Source organism: Equus quagga, chromosome 12, assembly GCF_021613505.1.
Source record: "Equus quagga isolate Etosha38 chromosome 12, UCLA_HA_Equagga_1.0, whole genome shotgun sequence".
NCBI classification, from domain to species: Eukaryota; Metazoa; Chordata; class Mammalia; order Perissodactyla; family Equidae; genus Equus; species Equus quagga.
The window spans coordinates 30,345,650-30,368,224 of NC_060278.1; positions in this window are offsets into that span (position 1 = coordinate 30,345,650).

Consider the following 22,575-nt stretch of genomic DNA (forward strand, 5'->3'; position numbering starts at 1 on the left):
TAGAGGAAAAAGAATTAAAAACCCTACTCCTGGAAAAGAAAAGAGTGCTCAGCAGAAAATAATTTCTCTTGGAGTGAAGAATTGAACCATATGAAATCAAGAGTTGTGTTTCTTAGTAACGGTGACTTGAAGCATTGTGCTGGTGTTATGTGTTGATTCTTTCAAAAACAACTAAGAATAGACTGAGCTAGAAACAAGTTAGATTAAACTGAAGCAAAGTGAAAGGTTACGATAAATTTTTCATTAATGAAGACGTTGGCGAAGGAAGTGGAGATGGATCTAAAAGGTGAAGCTTGTGTCCTATAGTTATAAATATTGACTCTGGAGTTTTTGGTGAAAGTCAAATTCTTCAAAACCTGAAACCAGAAGTAGGTAAGATAGAACGCAAAAAGAAGTAATGGGCTGATGTTAAAAAAATGACAGGTAATAAGTAAATGTAGATAATAGAATAATAAGTGGCATATAGATGGCAAGCTAGAAGGAAATGTTGCCACAGAAACAGAACTTAAGAAAAGAAAGTGTGGGTAATTCATGTTGAAAACTTAGAATGAATAGGCAGAAAGGTGTGGCGGTCACTCAGCACAGCTGTCTTCACTTCACAAACAGTATTTATAATGTCTCCTGATGTCACCATAGTTCTTCGACACAGATGTAACAAGAGTAAGAACCACCAACAAATAAAAAGAGGAAAGAAAGAGAAAGACTCCATGACACACTAACTACAAAAAGCCAAAAAAAAAGACTTTGTTTTCAAATAACTGACTTTAAGCTTGCATGCTTAATAATAACTGCTACCTAATTTTTAATGGAATAGTAATGATTATTTTTTAAATAAAGGACATAAACTCATTGTGGAGATTCAAGCAAGGCACAAAATATAAGCAAGAAAATAAATCATCCCAAATTCTAGCACCAGTTGTATAATTTTTATCAGGTAATTATTAATCAAGCAATTCTCTGTGTGTTGTTTGAGTCTGTGTAAATAAAAACTGAAGGATAGTTGAGAGAGCCATACTTCACCAGTAAAGGGAATTGGGGTCTATGTAGTATTTTGATATCTTAATTTAATTTTATTTGAATTCCACATTAGGGTTAAAGTTAAGTTAAACTGAAAGGATAATTGAACTTCAGGGAAAAGTTTCTTCATAAGAGCATATGTCCTGAGTGACCATTCTACAGATAGAAAGAAATAAAAGAAAAAACATAAAGAGAGCAGAGCAAATGTGTGATTCTTGTTCCTTGTTTTACTACCATGTGTTATTTTGTTATGAAAGAAAGGAAATTCAATCCTTGACCCTTTGTCCTGCTCTCCGCAATTCCTGCTATTTTTGTTGGTTTTATTATTTTGCTTACTTTGTCAACAATTATATTATCTGTTCCTTCTGTGACCAAAACGTTCTTAATTATTTAGAACAGCTTTATATTTTCATGCTCAACATTACTCTGTTTATCGCAGTTTCTCCATTCGCGTCTGAATTTTTCATCTTCCTTCTTAACTCCCCGGATTTTGTCTCTGAGCTGATGCTTCAGGTCACCATTAATGCCTCTTGCCTATGACCATGTACGGTTGAGCATAGCTGTCTTCTTTGTTGAGATGTTGTGCCTGAATGGAAACCTAGCAGCATGTACTGTTCTTGCATGGTCACACTTTTATTCCTGAGAACTATATGGATACAGACCCTTTGTCTTTGGGCACAGAATGCTGCTGTGAAATGTCTGACCTGAAACTGACTACCCTCCTGCATGCCAGCATCCTGGAGCACACTGTAAGTTTGGGCAGTGTGTTAGTCATCTTGGGCTGTGTGGCACATACCATAAACTGGGGGCTTAAACAACAGAAATTTGTTTTTTCACAGTTCTGGAGGCCAGAAGTCCAAGATCAAGGTGATTTCTCCTGAGGTCTCTCTCCTTGGCTTGTAGATGACTGTCTCCTCCCACCTGTTTGTCTAGGGATTTCTCCCTTTATCTTTGACATCTTGCTATTTTGTAGGTTAGTTCTGTAACAATGTTCCTCAGGTCTTGAGTTTGAATCTTTAAGCTATTTTGTCATCTCATTTTTTAAAAATCTCTTCTGAACTCCATATTACTAATATACTAATAATCTATTGTGAATTATCTGTGAGGGATTTCATTCAAATTCTTGTTTTATGTTTTCTATTGCATGTAATTCATTTTATTTTGCATAATTTTATTATTTTATTTTTCCTTTTCTTATATTGGACTCTTTTCTCATAGTACACTGTTAATCTGAGGTTAAAAAATCTGTAACGGAGTGAAATTTTTCTTACGTACTCTTCAATTTTCCTAAAAGTAGTTTAAAATCATTAATTTATGCAATAGCAAGGGTGAAATTGTCCCATTCCATAATGTCATCCTCACTCTCCATACCATGTCAAACTCATAATTTATGTATCTATGGATTTTATGTTTTATTTTTCTTTGCTATTGTTTGCTAAAAAGGGAACAGATAGATAAGTTTAAAAGAGTTTTAATTTACTAGTTAATTGATAAAGAATGCAAAATCATAAAAAGTAATCTTTTTTAATTATTGAGTTTTCTCTCATAACATTTAAACCTAGTCATTATAAAAATTCCAAAACATTCAAAGTTGGTACATAATATTTTCTCTTTTCCTGAAAATCATCTGAATTAGACTATGAATTCATTAAAAAGATCACAATTTTACACAAAATGAGTGAAATTAGTAATAGACATTAAAATTACATTAAAATACATTAAAGACTGGGGAACTAGTTTTGAAAAGTGCACTGTTAATTCATTGTTAAACAAAACATTCAGATAGTGGAATTACTACTTGGGATAATTATCTGTGTTGGTGGTAGTTGTAGCTTTTTTTAGTTTTTATTTTCAAAAAGACACCACCCTAAATCATTTGATATATTAGAACAGTTTCTCTAAATTTAAGCTAATGATATTTCTGTGCTTTGTGTAGAAATAACATCATTATTCTCTTAGAATAACTGATATAAGACAGGTAAACAGTTGGATCTATAACTGCCGATAGATCAAAGTGAGACAAAGCTCGGGGAAGGCTGCCCAGTTCTTCCCCAAATGTTTTGTTCAGGCAAATCTAAAAATGCTTTAATGTGAACTTTTATCATTGCTGTTTCTTAAAATATGTAGAAGGACAACTAGCATATTATATGGTTATTAGTAAGTTAACTTTCCCCCAGATATAAAGAAATATATATATGTATGTATTTGATAGCTTACTGTATATATAAATACATAGCTTATATATACTATATATATGTACTACTATATACTATATATGTGTGTGTGTATAGATATATATAGCTTACAAAACCACTTGTAAGTCCCTACAAAATTAGTCTTGTATCTCAAGATAGAAAAATTATAATGCACCAGTGATTTTCCAGTTCTGGCTAGACTAACTCAATAATCAAAGAATGTTCACTTTGTTATCTCATACATTTAGAATTCTATAGGTTAGCTTGTTCTGTGCTTCTGGTCCAGCTTGGCTGACCATTTCTGGGCTCAGTCGTACATCTCTGCCCTAGCTGGCTGGTCACTGGGAAGAGTACTCTAGGGCGGCCCCAACCAAGACGACCCAGTGCTGCTCCATGTGAACTCTCATCCTGCAGCAGACCCATCTGGAAGGTTATCAGAGTACAGGCAGAGGTCCAAATGAAAGCTAGAAGAACCCGCATGACAGCAAGCAGAAGGGAACAAGGCCTCCAGGGACCAGGCTCAGAGTGACACAAATATATTCATGCACCATTCTGTCCTCCAAGCCTAATTCACAGGGTGAGAAAATAGAATCCATCTGGGATGGGAGGAACTGCTCATACTGAAAAGGGCAAGAGGCAAGGAGGCCATTAATTATGGCTGTCGATGCCATTGATCTACCATCACCCACCCTCTCGCTTCAATTATTCACTTTCTCTCATGTAAAAATACACTCCAAAGACATTCAAAAGTCTCATTCAATCACTGCATCAGGCTTAAAGTTGAAGACCTTATAGTCTTCATCAGGACCAGATGTGGCTCTTCATCTAGACACAGTGGTGTGCTCATAAATATCAACAACTAACTTTCTAGGGGAAAACAACCCCAATCTGTAGCATCGGCTGATCTCAGTGGTGTAAATGCTCCCGCCATGGCCAGTTTCAAGGCACCAATATGACGTCACTGAAAGCCAAGTTGAAAAACAATACATCCCCTACTGTCAGGAGGTGGTCCATGGTCTGGAGACTGGGGAACTGAAAAGACAAGTCATTTCCCCCCGCCCTCCAAACATACGATGAAGGGACAGGATAACCACAATAAACACGCCCAACTGAAAAGATTCCTTGAAAGGGGGACGAACAAAAAGTACGAAACAGTCTCTGGCCCTTAGGAATTCTGAAATCCTGCCGGACAGATGCTGACACAACTCCCTTTCTAGGAGGAAGGAGGATGCCTTGATCAGGTCTCCGTTTTCCTGGAACCAACCCCCTTAGTTCTTAATTCAGTCTTTGGGATATCCTTTCTTTCCCACTACCTTAAACAGCTACTTCTGAAGAAATGGTCCATGCTGGCAGCTGGCTCGATTTCTCAGTCTATTGCTGCCCGAGAAAAGCTGGGAGCCCAGAGCTCTTTCTTATTCGGGTAATTTCATCACCTTTCAGTCCATGTTCATGGTCCCTGGGCCTATGCGACACCCATGAACACCTGCGACTTCTCTGTATCTGATTCCATTTCAATCCACTTGAAAAAAGACGAACTCACAATTCTTTCCCAGGTAAACTGCTCTATCTGTGCTCTTTTGGACACATCAGGCTGTTAGGGGATGATCCTTTCATGGCCTTTGTCGAGCTGAAAGTATCTGGTAGGTGCTGCCTCAAACCTCTCAGAGATCGTAACAAAGGTTCTCACTGCCATACAATTGATTTGACCTGTGCCCCACGTTGTATATATGATTTCAAGAGCCCTTTGCTGGCTGGACAGAGACGAAAGATGAGAAACAGCTTTATTTTCCAATCCCACAAGAGCAGGTGTCTATGTGTCCCCTCTAAATTCTAACTACAAACCATCCAGTTCCTTATTTCATTCATCTCTTCCTTTTCAAACTTTCCAATATAAATCTGAGGTCAAGCTTTTCCAATATTTTGGCTGGAGATCTCAATAGTCGACTCCAAAAGTAGGTCTATTTCCCATCTTTCCAAGTTACTGCAGATGACAGAATTGGAATGATTTCTCAGCCACGTGACATGGTTCCCCACTTTGACGTTTCATATGACAAATTCCTAAGTATTTTTCCTCTACAATTTCCAACACTTTGCTCACAGTTTTTCTCATATTTCCATTTCCAGTCCAAAAGCCAGGGCTGTACACGAAAAGGTTTTTGTGATATTAGCGTCTCACGCCTTAGAACCAACTTCTGTTTCCAGAGGTAATATCCCCAATGTTAATTTGATCTTCTTCCTTTGTTCATAATTTATTTTCTCTATTTGAAAGCTTGTTGATTTCCTCTTCATCCTTAAAATTACAAATTTTCCTAGGATATATGATCTTCTTTTCCTTTCAGATCTGCCCTACACTCAATGAGCCCTTGCAATTTGGAAATCTGAGTACATTTCTACCTCAGACAACTGTTCTTTCGTCAAGTCTTTGATTACCACTCCATCCTCACCTGGGCTTCTCATGGAGAGTTTACATGTCTTGGTTTTATTCTGTTTCATGGCTCTCAGGTTTTCTTTCATAATATTCATTTTTCTTAATAATTTACTCCCTGTCATACAATAATTTCTCATTATGGTCTCCTCAGTCAGTCTTTAAAATCTTATCCGGGTCCTTTTGTTAATCACTATCTTAGATGAATTTATAAAGTTATAATTATTTTCACATGCAATTATTCCTGTTTTACAGTTCTTTTTTTTATAATAGCTTCCTATAGTTTTAACAGTAAATTCTTAATATCAAACGGAGAACACGTATTACAGGGTTACACATTCCTTTATAGATTTATGTCAGAGGTAGGAGAGGAATAGTTTAGTCTCACTCATTCCAGCTGTTTATTCACCTAAACGTCCATTGATTTTTCATCATGTGCTCAGTATTAACGACAAAGGTATAGAATGGACGTGTCTGCATGTTGTTAGAGATAATGGAACACCTGGGCAGAGGTTGGCCTGCAGATAATAAACAGGAAGTAATAATTATCTTTTCAGTTGGACCAGTAATAAATGGGCTTTTAAGTCTGCTCTTTTGGTGAAATGAGAGGCCGTTAGGTTTACCATCTTCTTTCAGATATAGCAAATGGCTAAAGCCAGGCTCTTCTATGAGATGTGGTGGGGGGAGCTGCTTCACTGCTCTGTCTGGTCACGCGTCAACGGCTGTGGCTAAGAGGACAACGCCCCAGGCTGCAGAGCAAGCCAAGCGCTGGGGAACTTTGTGCCTTGTTGTTTGTTCCTGGATAATGGTGGCAGGGCTAGACTGCTGTCCTTCACACACGCTTACCAATTCCATCTCCATGGAGAACCAAAACTTCCCGCACATATCGGGAGGCTTGGCAAAGCTGTGCCATTGCATGAGGTGCCTCAAGTGGGCTGTGGGATGGAGAGGTAGCTTCACGTATGTGCCACCATGCCAGAATCTCCCTATGGTAGACACTTGAGTGTTTCAACTGGATTGTTTTCTCAAGGGTCTGCTTGACTATGAAGATGACTGTGTGAAGCCTTTTAGAGGATATTTGCTATAGGACGTAAGAAGTAAAGAAGTTGTCGAAGTAGCAATATTAATTCCATCTACTTAACAGCTTTCTGGATGACTCACCTTCTCAACTTGAGTATCTATGAAAAGAATGTGAGCATGGATTGTTAAGATCTCACAATGCTATTCTAGTGCTAATTATTTCTTCAGGCTGGGTCTTAGAAACTTCACCTGCATCTGAAGTAACCTTTAGCCGCTCCAAGTTTCCCGATTCCAGACTTGAACTTCAGTTACTGTCAAGGCCCGAGGCCAGGTTTATCCCTCAGTCCTTCAGAGACTGGAGTCTTTGACACGCTACTAGTGAGGACAGCAATATCAGGGCATAGAGAGAAAAGCTTCCCACCCTAGAGACCCCTAAAGCAATTTCATGGAAAAGACTCAATAGCAGAAATTGGGCATAAAGGGAGGACTCTGGGAAAGAGGGGTGAGTTTCTGCCACTGCTACTGCTCAGAAGTCACTTCATAAGGAAAGAGAGCATTGGTTTCAAACATATTTGCCGTTTCTTGACACGAATATGTATAATTTTTGGCTTGTGTTACTTTGAGTCATTCTTAGATTTTAGCACTCAACAAAGCGCTTCCATTGAGCTATTTCTACGAGAACTGAAATAGATATCTAAATGTGGCAACTCATTTTGCATACTGTACGAACATATTTCTTATTGAATTTTGCAGTTTGATGGTATCATAGCTCCCATTTAACTGCCATGCACAAAACATAGAATTTCCCAAGCTTAATTTGCAATGGTAAGAATGTGCTCAGGGTAAGTCTTAGCCCTTACAGTGGGATTTTGTATGTTTTAACCTAATCAAGTTTAATTCTTTCTATGCAGAATTATATAGTGCAGGACATTTAAAAATATCAGAAACTTAGGGGAAAAAGTGTGCTTTAAATGTACATCATAACACAATTGAGCTAAAAATGAAGAGTTTGGGTCTATATTGAAAGTAAGAAGTACTGAAGCCGTCAGAAACAGCATGGTTTCAAAATGTACACTAAATACTAATTTGTGTCATAGACATTTCATCTCTTCCTCTTCCCCCTCCCCTGAATCTTTTCTTGCTGCATGCTCAAGCAGAAGAAGATAATAATTAAGCTCATCTGCATTGTCTTTCACTGTCTTTGGGAATTTATGAAATGAGACGGAAGAATAGGGCCCCCAATAGCTCTTTTTAAAATGATATAATATTTATGTCCTGCGAATTTAGACAAACTGCCAACATTTTTGCCCTCGTTTTTGATATGCAATATCAAGCTCATGTTGTGATCCCTCCAGGCGGGCAGGACAGAGTTGGGTAGATGATAATGTCTGCTATAGGAATCTGATTCACATGGCTGGTGATGCACACCTCTGCACAAGAGAAAAAGATCTAATTCTTTCTCAGGGTATTTCCAGAAAACCCTTATAGACAGAAGGTTAGAAATTGCAGGAAGTTTTGAATTTTCATAGCATGACTTGAATAATGCAAAACCCCTGAACTTAAAGCCACCTAATTCTCAATCTATTTGTTAGGAACAGCTTGATAGAAACCTGGGCAAAAGAGAAGGAATGATCCACATTTGGATCAACTCTTTTCCTTCCCCTGGCTAGAAAATACAATCCCAAACCAGGAGAGAGGTCTGTATGACTACATGCTTTTGAACCAAAGGTTTCTTTCAAGGTTTATGTGTTAGGTATTGATTATAAAATCCTGCTTCTATTATAAATCCATTACAATTTATGCACAGCTACATATACCTTAACTGATAGATTTTTCTTTCTCGATACCAATTCAATGTCTTTTAGTGGAAACTTGCTTAAATACATAAAGTCTCACTAAGTTCTACTTTATCAACAAAACAAAGAGAAGATTAATTAGGTAACTGACATATTAACCTAGCATCAGTTTGGTTTCAAAATGTGAATAAAAACAACGTGAACATAAAAGACATAAATTTAAATTCATCTTCAATTCTTAGAAAAACTCAATAATCTTTATAATTGTATGGAGGTTTTTTCTTCTTGGTTAAACTTGGAAAATACAAAAACAAAGTGAAATAAAATTTAAATACTTATATTTCCATTACTTAGAATAATATCACTTAATATTTATTTCTAGTTTTTATAAAAACAAGAAATAAAACCAAAAAGGTGAAAGATCTATACGCTGAAAATTACAAGACATTAATAAAATAAGTTGAAGAAGACACAAATAAATGGAAAGACATTCCATGTTCATAGATTGGAGGAATTAATATTGTTAAGATTCCATACTACAAAAGCTGTCTATAGATTCAACATAATCCCTGAAAACATTCCAATGATTTTTTTCACAGAAATAGATAAAGCAATCCTGAAATTCGTATGGAATCAGAAAAGAACTCAAATAGCCAAAACAATCCTGAGAAAAAAGAACAAAGCTGGAGCATCACACATTCTGATTTCAAAACCTATTACAAAGCTTTAGTAATCAAAAGAGCATGATACCAGCATAAAGATAGACACATAGACCAATGGAACAGAAGAGAGAGCCCAGAAATAAACTCATGCATATAAAGTCAACTAGTATTTGACAAGGGAACCAAGAAGACACAATGGGAAAAAGACAGTCTCTTCAATAAATGGTGTTGAAAAAACTAGATAAACACATGCAGAGTAGAAAAATTGGGCCACTATCTTAACACAACTCATAAAAATTAACTCAAAATGGAGGAAAGTCTTAAAGATTGGAAACTATAAAACTACTAGAAGAAAATATAGGGAAAAATCTCCCTGATATTGGTCTTGGTAAAGTTTTTTGGATATGACACTAAAAGCACAAACAACACAAGCAAAAATAAACAATTGGGAATACATCAAACTAAAAAGCTTCTACACAGCAAAAGAAACAATCAGCAAAATAAAAAGTCAATCTATGTAGTGGGGGAAAATATTTGCAAACCATATATCTGATAATGGGTTCATATGCAAAATATATAAGGAATTCATACAACTCAACAGAAAAAAAAAAAAAAGAACAACAATTCAGTTAAAAAAGGGCAGAGGACTTGAATAGACATTTTTCCAAAGAAGACATACTAACAGCAAATAGGTACATGAAAAGATGCTCAGCATCACTAATCACCCAAGAAATGCAAATCAAAACTACAATGAGATGTAAGATTGGCTATTAACAAAGACACAAGAGATAACAAGCATTAGGGAGAATGTGCAGAAAAGGGAATCTTGTGTACTGTTGGTGGGAATGCAAGATGGTATAGCCACTTTTTAAAATAGTATGGAGGTTCCTTAAAAATTAAAAATAGACCTATCATATGATCCAGAAACCCCACTTCTGGGTGTTTACATGTAAATGAAAACACTATCTCAAAGAGATATCTGTACCCCTACGTTCATTGCAGCATTATTTACAATAGCCAACACATGGAAACAACCAAAGTGTCCATCACCAGATGAATGAATAAATAAAATGTGGTAGACATATATATATATATATATACACACACACAATGAAATATTATTCAGCCACCAAAAGGAAGGGAATCTTGCCAATTGTGACAACATATGTGGACCTTGAGGGCATTATGCTAAGTGAAATAAATCAGACAAAGAGACAAAAACTGTATGATCTCACTTACATGCCAAATCTAAAAAAACTCATAGCAACAGGAAGTAGAATGGTGTTTGCCAGGGGATGGAGGTGGGGTAAATGGAGAGACATTGGACAAAGGGTACAAACTTCCAGTTATAAGATGAATAAGTTCTGGGGATCTAATATATGGCATGGTGACTATAGTTAGCAACATTGTACTATATACTGGAAAGTTGTTAAGAAAGTAAATCTTAAATGTCTTCACCACACACACAAAAAGTAATTATGTGAGGTGATGGAAGTGTTAATTAACCTTATTGTGATAATCATTTTCAATGTATTTGTGTCCCAAATCATCCCAGTGGATACCTTAAACTTACGTATATTCTATGTTAATAATACCTCAGGAAAGGTGGAAAAAAGATATTGCAGATAAAATTCAAATCTATTTTAACAAATAGCCTAATTCTTTTCTCTTCTGATGACACATGAACTCCCAAGAGGCAACAGCTCTCAAGATTTTGTTGCCTATTATTCTGGCCCATTATGGTACACACATACACATGCATACACACATGCAAGTACTGACACATGCACACACACCATATACACACACAGGTATGTATATAAGATCATATTTACAATTTATAAATGGAATTGTTTAGATTGTGCTTTAAACATATATATGAGTGTTTTTAATATGTATCATTATTTTGCAACCTGACTTTTCAAACAACAATGTATTTTTGAGACCTATGCTAATATATTTGGATGTATCCTCATGCTGTTGCTAGTCTATAGTATTTTAATATCTTATTGGATGAAATTACACAAACTTTTTATTTCCTTAGTAATAAATATTCATATTATCTCTATTGTTTTCCTATTAAAACACAGTGTTCAATGAACATGTTTGTTTACATCTTCTCAGGCACATGTGTGAGAATTTCTCTAGGATATAGATAAACATGAATGTGTGTATGTACATTATTCTTATCAGTGACATATAAGAAATATCTGTGGTATCATTTCTCATCTACATTTTTGGAACTAAATCTCAGAGTATTTAAGTCATTCTTATTGATAAATTTAAGTTTCAGATTAGGTTTTACAGTACAATGCTAATATCACCAGTGTTACAGATTCAGACTTTTCTTTGACAAATTTTGGCTTTCTATTTTTTCAGAGAATACAGACCTTTAAAGTAAAAAAGAAATTGTTACTTTTGTATCTTTACAGATTTTTTAAAGGAATGACTAAATGCATATCAATTCCAGAGATGTGCTCAATACCTGTGTCTATAATTTGAGCAATCAACTTGTCCCATGAATCAACTCCAGGGTTTCAACTTTCCTAGTACACTTTATTGTCTTTATTGTACATGTCATGGTTTTTTGGGACATGCAAACAAGTAACAATGATAACATCTATCCAAGAACATTAAGGAATTGATGTTGATGTTGTGAAATCTTTGGTGAAATTATACAGGATATATGTAGGCTTGATATCAAACATCAGGGGATTGGCATAACGTTAAATACTTAATAAGTTGTCTCCCATAAAATGAGGGTTAGAAAGGGATGCTGATAATTCTGGTAAAAATATCTAACTAATATTGAGAGCCAGCTGATTAAAAAAATGCAGAATGTGATCATTGTTGCTGTGATAAACTATAACATTTTTTACCAATTCCTACTGTCATTAGGCAATAAAAAAACAATAGCTCTAAATAATGATTTACCATACAAGTTCAATTCTGTTTTTTCCAATGTTAACAGGAATAAAAATAAAATGTACAAAAGGAAGGTATCCACTAGAGTGCAAAGAATAGAGGTATAGGCATGCATAGACTAGGTATTTTACCAAATTTGTGTAAGAGAGAAAATACGTGGGACTATATTAATGAATAAAGCCAAAAAAAGAGAATCAGTCTCAAATACATACAAACTCAAAGTGAAAGGAGATATTCTTGGAGAAACTCCCAATTCGTTATTTGGTGTTATAGAGAAAGTGGCAATGTAATCAGGACGGTTACTTAATAAATGGGTAATTTGCAGAAGAGCTGTACAAGTCCTCTTTCACACCCACTTTTTTCATTCCTCAAATTCAAGCACCTCTTGCATACACAAAGAGCAAACAGTATTCAAAATGCATTGGTTAATCGATGCAGAAGGCTCTGTTCCCAGTGGAGAGGTTGGCACTCCAGATAGTGCATCCCTCCTAATTTGGCACTTGAGAGGGGGTCTCATCTCAGCCAATTCACCAAGCCCAGTGAACTGAAGCTTAGCAAATCACATGCCAACCCATATACAAAGTGCCTTTCCAAACCCTCACTATTTATTACAAACATCTGATTTGCCAAACTGTGGGTAGCAAAGGAAAACCGAAGTCAGAATTCTATATCGATCCAAAAATTCTTCATGTTAAGGTACGAGCATACATCTATTACAAGAAATTTGAGGGTAACAGCTACCATAAAAAGATAACTATAAATAGAAATGACAACAACAAAACTACTGAAATCAGAAAAACTGTCAAAAAGGACAAAAAGAGAATTGTTAAAATGTTGATTTAATATCTCACAGAAAACTGAAGAAGGTGAACAAATGATAAATAAACAGGCTGTTCTAACAGAGGAAGCGTGCAGAGGTTTCAAAATCAATAAGACAGCAAAACATGCATTGCTATACAAAATGCAATTATTGACATCTAAAAACCAAGGGAATGTCTACATTAAAATATAAGAACACTCACAGAATTAGAACCAAATAAATGTAGAAAACAAGTGGGAAAATCTTAAGATGCAAAACAATTCAAGAACAACAATATACACTTCATAGGAGTTGTAGAGAGAGAACGGAGAAAACATAGCGGAGGATAAACTATTATGACTAAACTATTATTTTAAACTATTACATTTTTCAGTGTTGAAGAAATATGTGTCTTCAGTATGCTGAAGGGCATACTAAGCAACAAAGAATATGAATTAATGAGCTACACTTAGAATGCCAGAGACAAAGTGAAGCTCCTAAAAGCCTCTTAGAAAGAAAAAAATTATCTTCAAAAGAGTGAAAAATAGACTGACAACACTGGCAATATTCATTCTTGAAGGCAAAGGAACATTATCTCAATTTCAGAGGGAGGGTAATTTTCAAGGTAGAATTCCATATCAAACCAAATTATCAGTCATAAGAAATACAATTTCAGACATAAAAGGCTTTAGAAAATGTATTCATTATTGAAAGTGGGGTATTGAAGTCTCCTACTATTATTGTATTGCTTTCTATTTCTCCTTTCAGTTCTGTCAATGTTTGCTTGATATATTTAGGTGCTCTGATGTTGGGTGCATATATATTTATAATTGTTATATCTTTCTGGCAAATTGATCCTTTTATCAGTCCATAATATCCTTCCTTGTCTCTTAATGGATAAAACATCAAAACAGAAGACCAGAAGACCAAAAAAGAAACAGGATTTGAACAACACTATAGAACAAATGAACCCAACAGACATATACAAAATATTCCACTCAACAGCAGCAGAATATACATTTTTCTCAAACGCCCTCAGAATTTTTCCAGTATCCATCATGTGTTAGGTCAAAGAGCAAGTATTCACTCATTTAAGAAGATTGAAATCACACCAAACATTTTCTAACAACAAAGGAATGGAAGTAGAAATCAGTATCAGAAGGAAAACTAGAAAATTTATAAATATGTGAAAATTAAACAGCAAACTCTTAAAGAGCTCTAAGGTCAAAGAAGAAATCAAAAAAGAAATTAGAAAAAAAATCAAGAAGTTTAAAATGAAAACACAACATACCAAACCTGATGGGGTGCGGCAAAAGCAATGAGAAGACGAATGTTTATTGAGATAAAAGTCTACATTTAAAAAAAGAGGAAAGACATAAAATAAGCAAGATAAGTTTACACATCAAGGAACCATAAAAAGACCAAACCAAGCCCAAAGTTGGCAAAAGGAAGGAAATAACACAGATTAGAGTAGAAATGAAATAAATAGAGAACAGAAAAAATAGATAAAAATCAACAAAACTAAGAGTAGTTTTTTGAAAATACAAACAAAATCTTCAATCCCCAGCTGGACTAACTAAGGAAAAAAGGGAGAAGACTCAAATAAAATCAGAAATGAAAGAGAAGACATTAAAACTGATGCCAGAGAAAAAGAAAGGATCATAACAGACAACTGTGAACAATTACATGTCAACAAACTGGGCAATCTAGAAGAAAGGAATAAATTCCTAGGAACATACAACCTACCAAGACTGAATCATAAAAAATAGAAAGTCTAAACAAATCTATAACTAGTATTGAAATTGAATCAATAATCAAAATCTCCCCAAGAAAGAAAAGCCCAGGACCAAATGGCTTTCCTGGTGAATTCTACCAAGCTTTTAAAGAAGAATTAACAAGAATCCTTCTCAAACTCTTTCAAAAGATTAGGAGGAAGGGACACTCTCAAACTCATTCTATGAGGCCAGCATTACCCTAATATCAAAGTTAGATAAAAACACTACAAGAAAAGAAAGCTACAGGCCAAATATCCATGATAGGTAGAGATGCAAAAATCCTCATCAAAATACTAGCAAAGTGAATCCAAGAGCACATTAAGAGGATCATACACCATGCTCAAGTGGGATTTATTCCAGGGAGGCAAGGATGGTTCATTATACGCAAATCATAAAAACCTGATACACTACATTAAACAGAATGAAGGACAAAAATCATATGATCATCTCAATAGATGTCAAAAAACATTTGAAAAAATTCAAAATCCTTTCATGATAAAAACTGTCCAAAAACTGTGTACAGAAGGAAAGTATCTCAACATAATAAAGACCATGTATGACAGGCCCACAACTAACATCATACTTAAAAGTGAAACAAATGAAAGCTTTTCCTCTAAGATCAGGAGAAATACACTCTTACCACTTCTACTCAACATAACACTGGAAGGTCTAGCCAGAGTAATTAGGAAAGAGAAAAAAATATAAAACTATTCAAATAAGAAAGAAAGAAGTAAAATTGTCTTTGTTTGCAGGTGACATGATGTTATATCCATAAAACTCCAAAGAATCCATCAAGAAACTGTTAGAACTAATAAAAAAAATTAAGTAAAGTTTCAAGATACAAAATTAACATACAAAAGTCACCTGTCTTTCTATACACCTATAACAGACTATGTGAAAATGAAACTATGAAGACAAATCCATTTACAATAGTATCAAAAAGAATTATATACTTAGAAATAAATTTAACTAAAGAAGTGAAACACTTGTATAATGAAAATCACAAAATATTAACGAAAGAAATTAAAGAAGATACAAACAAAAGAGAAAGACGTCCCATGTTCATTGATTGGAAGACTTACTGTTAAAATGTCGTACTACGCAAGGCAATCTACAGATTCCACGCAATCGCCATCAAAATCCCATTGGCATTTTTTACAGAAATAGAAAACACAATCCTAAAATTTATTTGGAACCACGAAAGACCATGAACAGCCAAATGAATCCTGAGAAAGAAGAACAAAGCTAGAAGCATCACACTTCCTGATTTCAAAATAAACGACAAATCCTTAGTAAAAAAAAAAAAAAAAAAACAGTATGTTATTGGGATAAAACATAGACCAAAGGAATAGAATAAAGAGCCCAGAAATAAACCAGATTATACAACCAACTGATCTCTGACAAACGTGCCACAAATACACAAGGATAGCATCTTCAACAAATGGTGGGAAACTATATCCACATACAAGACAATGAAATAGGACCCTTATCTTTAACATACACAAAAAGCAGCTCATCACTGATTAAAGACTTAAGCATAAAACCTGAAACTTTAAAATTCTTAGAAGAAAACACAGAGAAAAACTTCGTGCCATTGGGCCTGGCAATGTTTTCATGGATGTGACATCAAAACTACAGGCAATAAGAGGAAAAATAGACAAGTGGGATGACATTAAACTCAAAAGCTTCTGCACAGCAAAAGAGACAATAAATACAGTGAAAAGGCAACCTATGGAATGGGAGAAAATATTTGCAAACCATATATCTGATAAGGTGTTCATCTCCAAAAACATATAAGAAACTCATACAACTCAACAGAAAAAATATAATTAAAGAATGGGCTAAGGACTTGAATAGACATTTCTTCAATGAAAATATACAAATGGTCAATAGGGACATTTAAAAAATGCTCAACATCACTAATAGAGAAATGCAAATCAAAACCCAAAGAGATATCACCTGTTAGAATGTCTATCATCAAAGAGAAAAGAAATAAGCCTGGTGAGGATGTGGAGAAAAGGGGGTCCTCATACACTGTTTGTTGGTGGGAATGCAAAAGGGAGCAGCCACTGTAGAAAACGGTAGGCAGATTCTTCAAAAAAATTACAAATAGAACTAACATATGATCCAGCAATCCCAATTCTGGGTATTAATCCAAAAGAAGTGAAATCAGCGTCTCAGAGAGATATCTGCACTTCCACGTTCACTGCAGCACTATTCACAACAGCCAAGATGTGGAAACAACTGTAATGTCCATCAGTGGATGAATGAATAAAGAAAATGTGGTAGATACATACAGTGGAGTATTATACAACCCTAAAAAGGAGGACATTCGGCAATATGCAACAACATGGATGAAGCTTGAGGACGTTCTGCTAAACGAAAGAGGGCAGTTACAGAATGACAAATCCTGTATGATTCCACTCATATGAAGTCTCTAAAATAGTCAAATTCATAGAATTAGAGAGTGGAATCATGGCTGCCAGGGGTTATGAGGAGGGGGAAATGGGGAGTTACTAATCAAAGGCATGAATCATCAGTTAAGCAATAAGAAGGGCTTCTAGAGATCGGTTATACAACATGATACCTACAGTCAACAGTACCACATGGTTCACTTAAAAATTTATTGAGAGGTAGTTCATGATAAGTGTTTTTGCCACAAAAAAAGTAAAATTTCAAAAAGATAAACATGCACAAAACTTAAATGAATCTTACAAAAATCTCAGGAAAATAAAATTCATAATTTTCCTTGGGAAAATTAAGATCTTATTAATAGAGAAGAACACATAGGAGTCAAGAGTTAGTGACTGAGCCATTCTTCTAGCAGGTACACTAACTGAAAAAATGCAGTTATGAATACAGGTTAAAAACAATAAATCTATAAAATAAAGACATGGTACAAGAGCGAAAAGGATTAAACATGGATAATTTCATCAAATAAAAGAAGTGTAATGAATATAAATACTTTTAACCTGGACAAGCAATTTCCTTCAAACTTAGTGATACAGGATTTATTTTCGATGTGACAAATAATATTTGAGTAACTATAATATTGCAAATGTTGCTTACTGGATTTCTGTTTTTAAAATCCTCGTGTGTACATTGAGTGAGTGGAAAATGCCTCTATTCAGCCATTTTTTAATCTATAAAATCAGTGACATGATTAAGTCTAACACAAATTATAAAGATGTAGATTAAAACTTTGATTATGAAAGTGTTTTTATGGGTAAAGAGGTAACAGATAAAATTAAAGATAAAATAATAGAAACATTTTGGTAAAGGAATGTGGAACAGAGAAGAAGGGACATATCCATATAACCCAATATTAACACACTGTGTAATAAATTGTGTATTGAAACAATCGGGTGAAATTCTTACGCCTGAGGAGTGGCTAAGGGCGTGAAGGGCAGGGGTGGAGGGTAAACACAGGTGAGAAAGGGAGAGACGTAGCTTATGGATTCTATTTTTCATTTAGATTCCAATTTTATTTTATGAATGAAGTTTTATACACGTGTTTATCTTTTTTAATTCAAAGAAGCAATTATCACAATAAGGAAGCAAACCCAGGATGCCTCCCTGGCTCCCTCTCATCGAATCCCTTGATTTCTAATATCCTCTAATGTCTTCTATCTCTGGAAGGTTTCCAAGATGTAAGCGAGGAGGGAGAGGCGTGGGAGGTTTGTAAAAATGGTTTCTGGGGGCTTTTCGGAAAGATGGTAATACAGACGCACTGCCAACCGCTTTCCATAAGAAGCAGTGGAGACCCACTTGCGGAATGACGATTGGAGGCCACACACTCACTCCTCAGTGAAACGAGATGACTAGTAAAAATTATTTTTAAAAATGATATAAAGTCCTTGGACATGTCCTAAGGGAGCCACTGTTCCCATCCCAGCTCAGATCAGTAGCTCAGAGGTTTTGCCTACAGAGAGGCAGACAAGAAGCACAGAGAACCCCAAAGCTCGCCACAAAGGAACTGACTTTACTCAGAACAGAGAGTAGAAAACTATCCAGAAATAAAATTAATTCTCACTCCTTTCCAAACCATGTCCTGTGCTAAATGAGTAAACTTATTCTTATGGGCTGAATATCCGTGTCCCCAAAAGTCACACATTGAAGCCCTAAGACCCTTCAGGATAGTATTAGATGTGGCCTTTGGGAGGTAATTAGGGCTGGATGAGCTCATGAGGGTGGGGACCCCATGACAGGATTAGTGCCCTTGTAAGAGGAGACACCAGAGAGCTTCCTCTCTCTCTCCCCCTCAGGCCCCTGCCATGTGAGGACACAGGAGGTAGGAACCCGGGAAGAGAGCTCTCCCAGAAGCTGACCCTGCTGGCATCCTGATCTTGGAATTCCAGTCTCCAGAACTTCGAAAAATAAGTGTCTATTGTTTATTTTTTATACGTCTGTTGAGGCCCCCAGTCTACAGTATTTTGGTATGGTGCCCAACCTGACTACTATGCTGATATAAACCAGGATAAAACTTAAAATCTGAGAGGAAAATGTTGCTAGGCCTAGGGAAATATGGAAAATAAGAATCCATGAACATCCTTTTGGAGGAATCATTTATATTTGTTAAACTTTTCTCAATGCAAATATGACAAAAGCACCCCAAAAGGGGCTAGAGAATGAAGAGATATCTATCCCACAAAGCATGATGAAATGTATCACTCTCTTGTTAAAATTTATGTTTAAAAAGTTTGGGTGGCATCTCTTTTCACTCTCTTAGAAATGGAGAGACGTGTTGTGGGCTCCATGAAGCAGGAAAGGAGAGTTCGCACACAAGAGCACAAGCTGAGAAGAAAAGAGAGTTGAAGGCGTTGAAAGAACGGGGGGAAAGATATAGCATCCATCAGAACGGCATTACAAGCTGAAAAGTGATTAATCCGTATTGCAGGCTCAAGTCAGGAATACGAATATCAACATTCATAACTTTTTTTAGACTAGAATGAAGCAGAAGGAAGAATTTTTTTAAAAAATTTAAAAACATACACTTTATTGGACTGTAAAACAACCTCAATCTACAAAGCAAAAAAATCTACAAACGGGTGTCCTTTGACCTTTGGAGCCTCATTTACAGAAACATTGCCCCCTTTTTGAGGCAAAATAAACCAGGAAGTAAGTCCGTGCGTACGCTACATACATACATTCTTTAAAATTGTGAAGGCTGTATGTTTATAAAGACATTTTAACAAAAAGTTGTTTTATAAAAACAATTGCTTTAGTGGTAAAACTGGAGTTAATCCTGGAGAATTTCAGACTCACAAATTCACGTTGTACTGCAGGCATTTCCATTTAAAACAATCTATAGCTACCTGCCTTCACATTGCTGATCACCCTTGTCTTCACGCACATCTGGGCTGTGCGCCTGTTCAGTGTCTTTTCTATTCTTCTCACTACTCCGTCTCCAGCACAGCACGTTTTACATTGTCTTTCCAATTCTTGCGCCCTTTGTTAGAATGCAGTGGAAATCCACTGGAACACAGCAGCTGTGTCCTGCGTCCAGCAGCTTTTGTTTCACGGTAATTGGGGCTGGTTCCAGATGGTAGTATTAATTACTGATTTCAATTGCATTTTGACTAATAGCAGTTCACATTATACAAGTCTCATCCCCTAATGAATCGACAGACAAATACATTCAGTCCGTGTTACGGAATCACACTCTCTGAATTAGAGCCTGCATCACCAAACCAAGGGAGAAACTTTCTTTTCTGTCTGCTAGTTTAAGACTTTTGGATGGTTATCAGCACTGTAGCACTAAAAAAAAAATTAGGTCTGTTTTTTTCCACGTTGTTAGATGACAGGATGTTGTGGAATAAAATCTGTAGAATTATAAGGGAAATAATTGTGACCCCTAAGTTATGTGAGCAATTCAGTAGCTCATTACCTCAACGGTAAGGCTATAAATTATACTATACAAAATACACTATAAACCATAGAAAAACTATGTAAAACTATAAACATTTTAATCTTTTTGTTTATAATATATTTTACACTATAAAATGTGGTGTAAAGTATATTTCAAAAACTATGTAAGAAACTATATAAACTATATAAAAATATAAAATAGATCAGGCTTAATATCTGTGCTACATCTAGACACATTGAGCAAAAAATCTGAAGTTATTCTCCAGTTAGCTGAGGGATAAATAAGAAATTTGTCATTGTTGTTCTTGCTGTTGCTTTGCTGGTTGGTTGATTTTTAGTGACATTACGATATTAAATTATCGATGGTGAACACTGAGAACAAATTTCATAGAAGTTTAATAATAATAGTTGTCAACATCTATTGAGTTTCTGCTCTGCGTAAGTTCTTGTTAAAAACATTTGATGACGATTAACTCATTTACTTTTCAAACCAGCTCTATCTAACAATAAAAATGTTTACAAAATAAAAAAATTTAAGTACATAATGCCATTATGAACAATTTCACAATTAAAGTAATTGAGAACATCACATTATATATCAGCTGGCAGGAGGTAGAATATAAGTGTTAGTGTGAAAGCGTCTTCACATTCTATAGGAATTCAATAGATATAATTTTATTTCCTATGTTGAAACCCAGAATAATATGAATGTTAACATATATTTATAGTATTTAAATACCCAGGCATTACCCCTTGAATATTGCTGGAGAAAAAATATGCAAAGAAACAGAGTCTGCCAGACAAAGGAAAACAGCAAGACTATATTATAATAGAAAAAATGAAGTACGTTTACAAATTAGAACCAAATATTTCTAGTATTACAATGGATATAAATGGGTTGAACACACTATTGAAGGAAAATCTCTCTAAGATTATTTCTAAAAAAAAATCCAAAAACATGGAATATTGCATTTCTATGTATTGGCAATGAATGAGTGAGGCCAAACTTAAAAACAGAATACAACTACAATTGCTCAAAAAAGAATCAATATTTGGTCATAACTCTAACGAAACATGTAAAGGACTAATATTAAAAAAACTAAAAAATGCTAATGCAAGAAATTTAAAAATATCTCAAGAAATGGAGAGGCTTATTACATTCATGGGTTTGAATGGGTTTTGAAACCTGAAAATAGTAAAGATGCCAGTTCTCCTCAAATTGAGGTATAGTTTTCATATAGTTCCTATAAAATTCCAAGCAAAACTTTTGTAGATATAGATAAGCTTATTCTAAAGTTTATAAGGAAAGACAAAGGCACTAGAATAGAGTAATTATGCAAAAGAAGAATAAACTAGGAGGTTTAACGCCACCCAATTTTAAGACTTGCTACAAAGCCACACAATCAAGACATGTTTGAATTATCAGAGGGACAGCAGCATAGATCATAAGAATATAATAAAGAACCCAGAAACAGACACATGCAGTTATGGCCAACAGATTGTTTTTCAACCAACTCATGTTTAGCAGATGTGCAAGACCATTTCAATGGGGATAAAATAATCTTTTTAACAAACAGTGCTGGAGCAGTTGGACATCCATAGGCAGAAAAGGAGCATCGATCCTAAACAGCACACTTTAAAAAATTAACTCAAAATAGATCATAGATTGAAAACGAAAACTTAAAATATAAAACTGGGAAGAAAATATAGGAAATGACCTTCAAGATTTAGAAATAGGTGAAGATTTCTTAAACATGGCACTAAAAACACAGTCTATAAAAGAAAAAATGTCAATAAATTGGATTTCACCAAAGTTAAAAATATGGCTTCTCTGTACAGGGATGAAATGACAAGCTAGACTGAAAGAAAATATTTGCCAGCCATGTAACTGACAAAGAACTTATATCCAGAAAATGTAAAGAACGCTCAAAACTCAACAGTAATAAACAAATAATAAATAATAGATAGAAAATGGGCAAAAGATATGAACTGACACTTCACCAAGAGGGATATATGGATCATAAATGAGCACACAAAACGATGTTTAATTTCATTAGCCATTAGAAAAATTTAGATGAAAACCAAAACTAGAT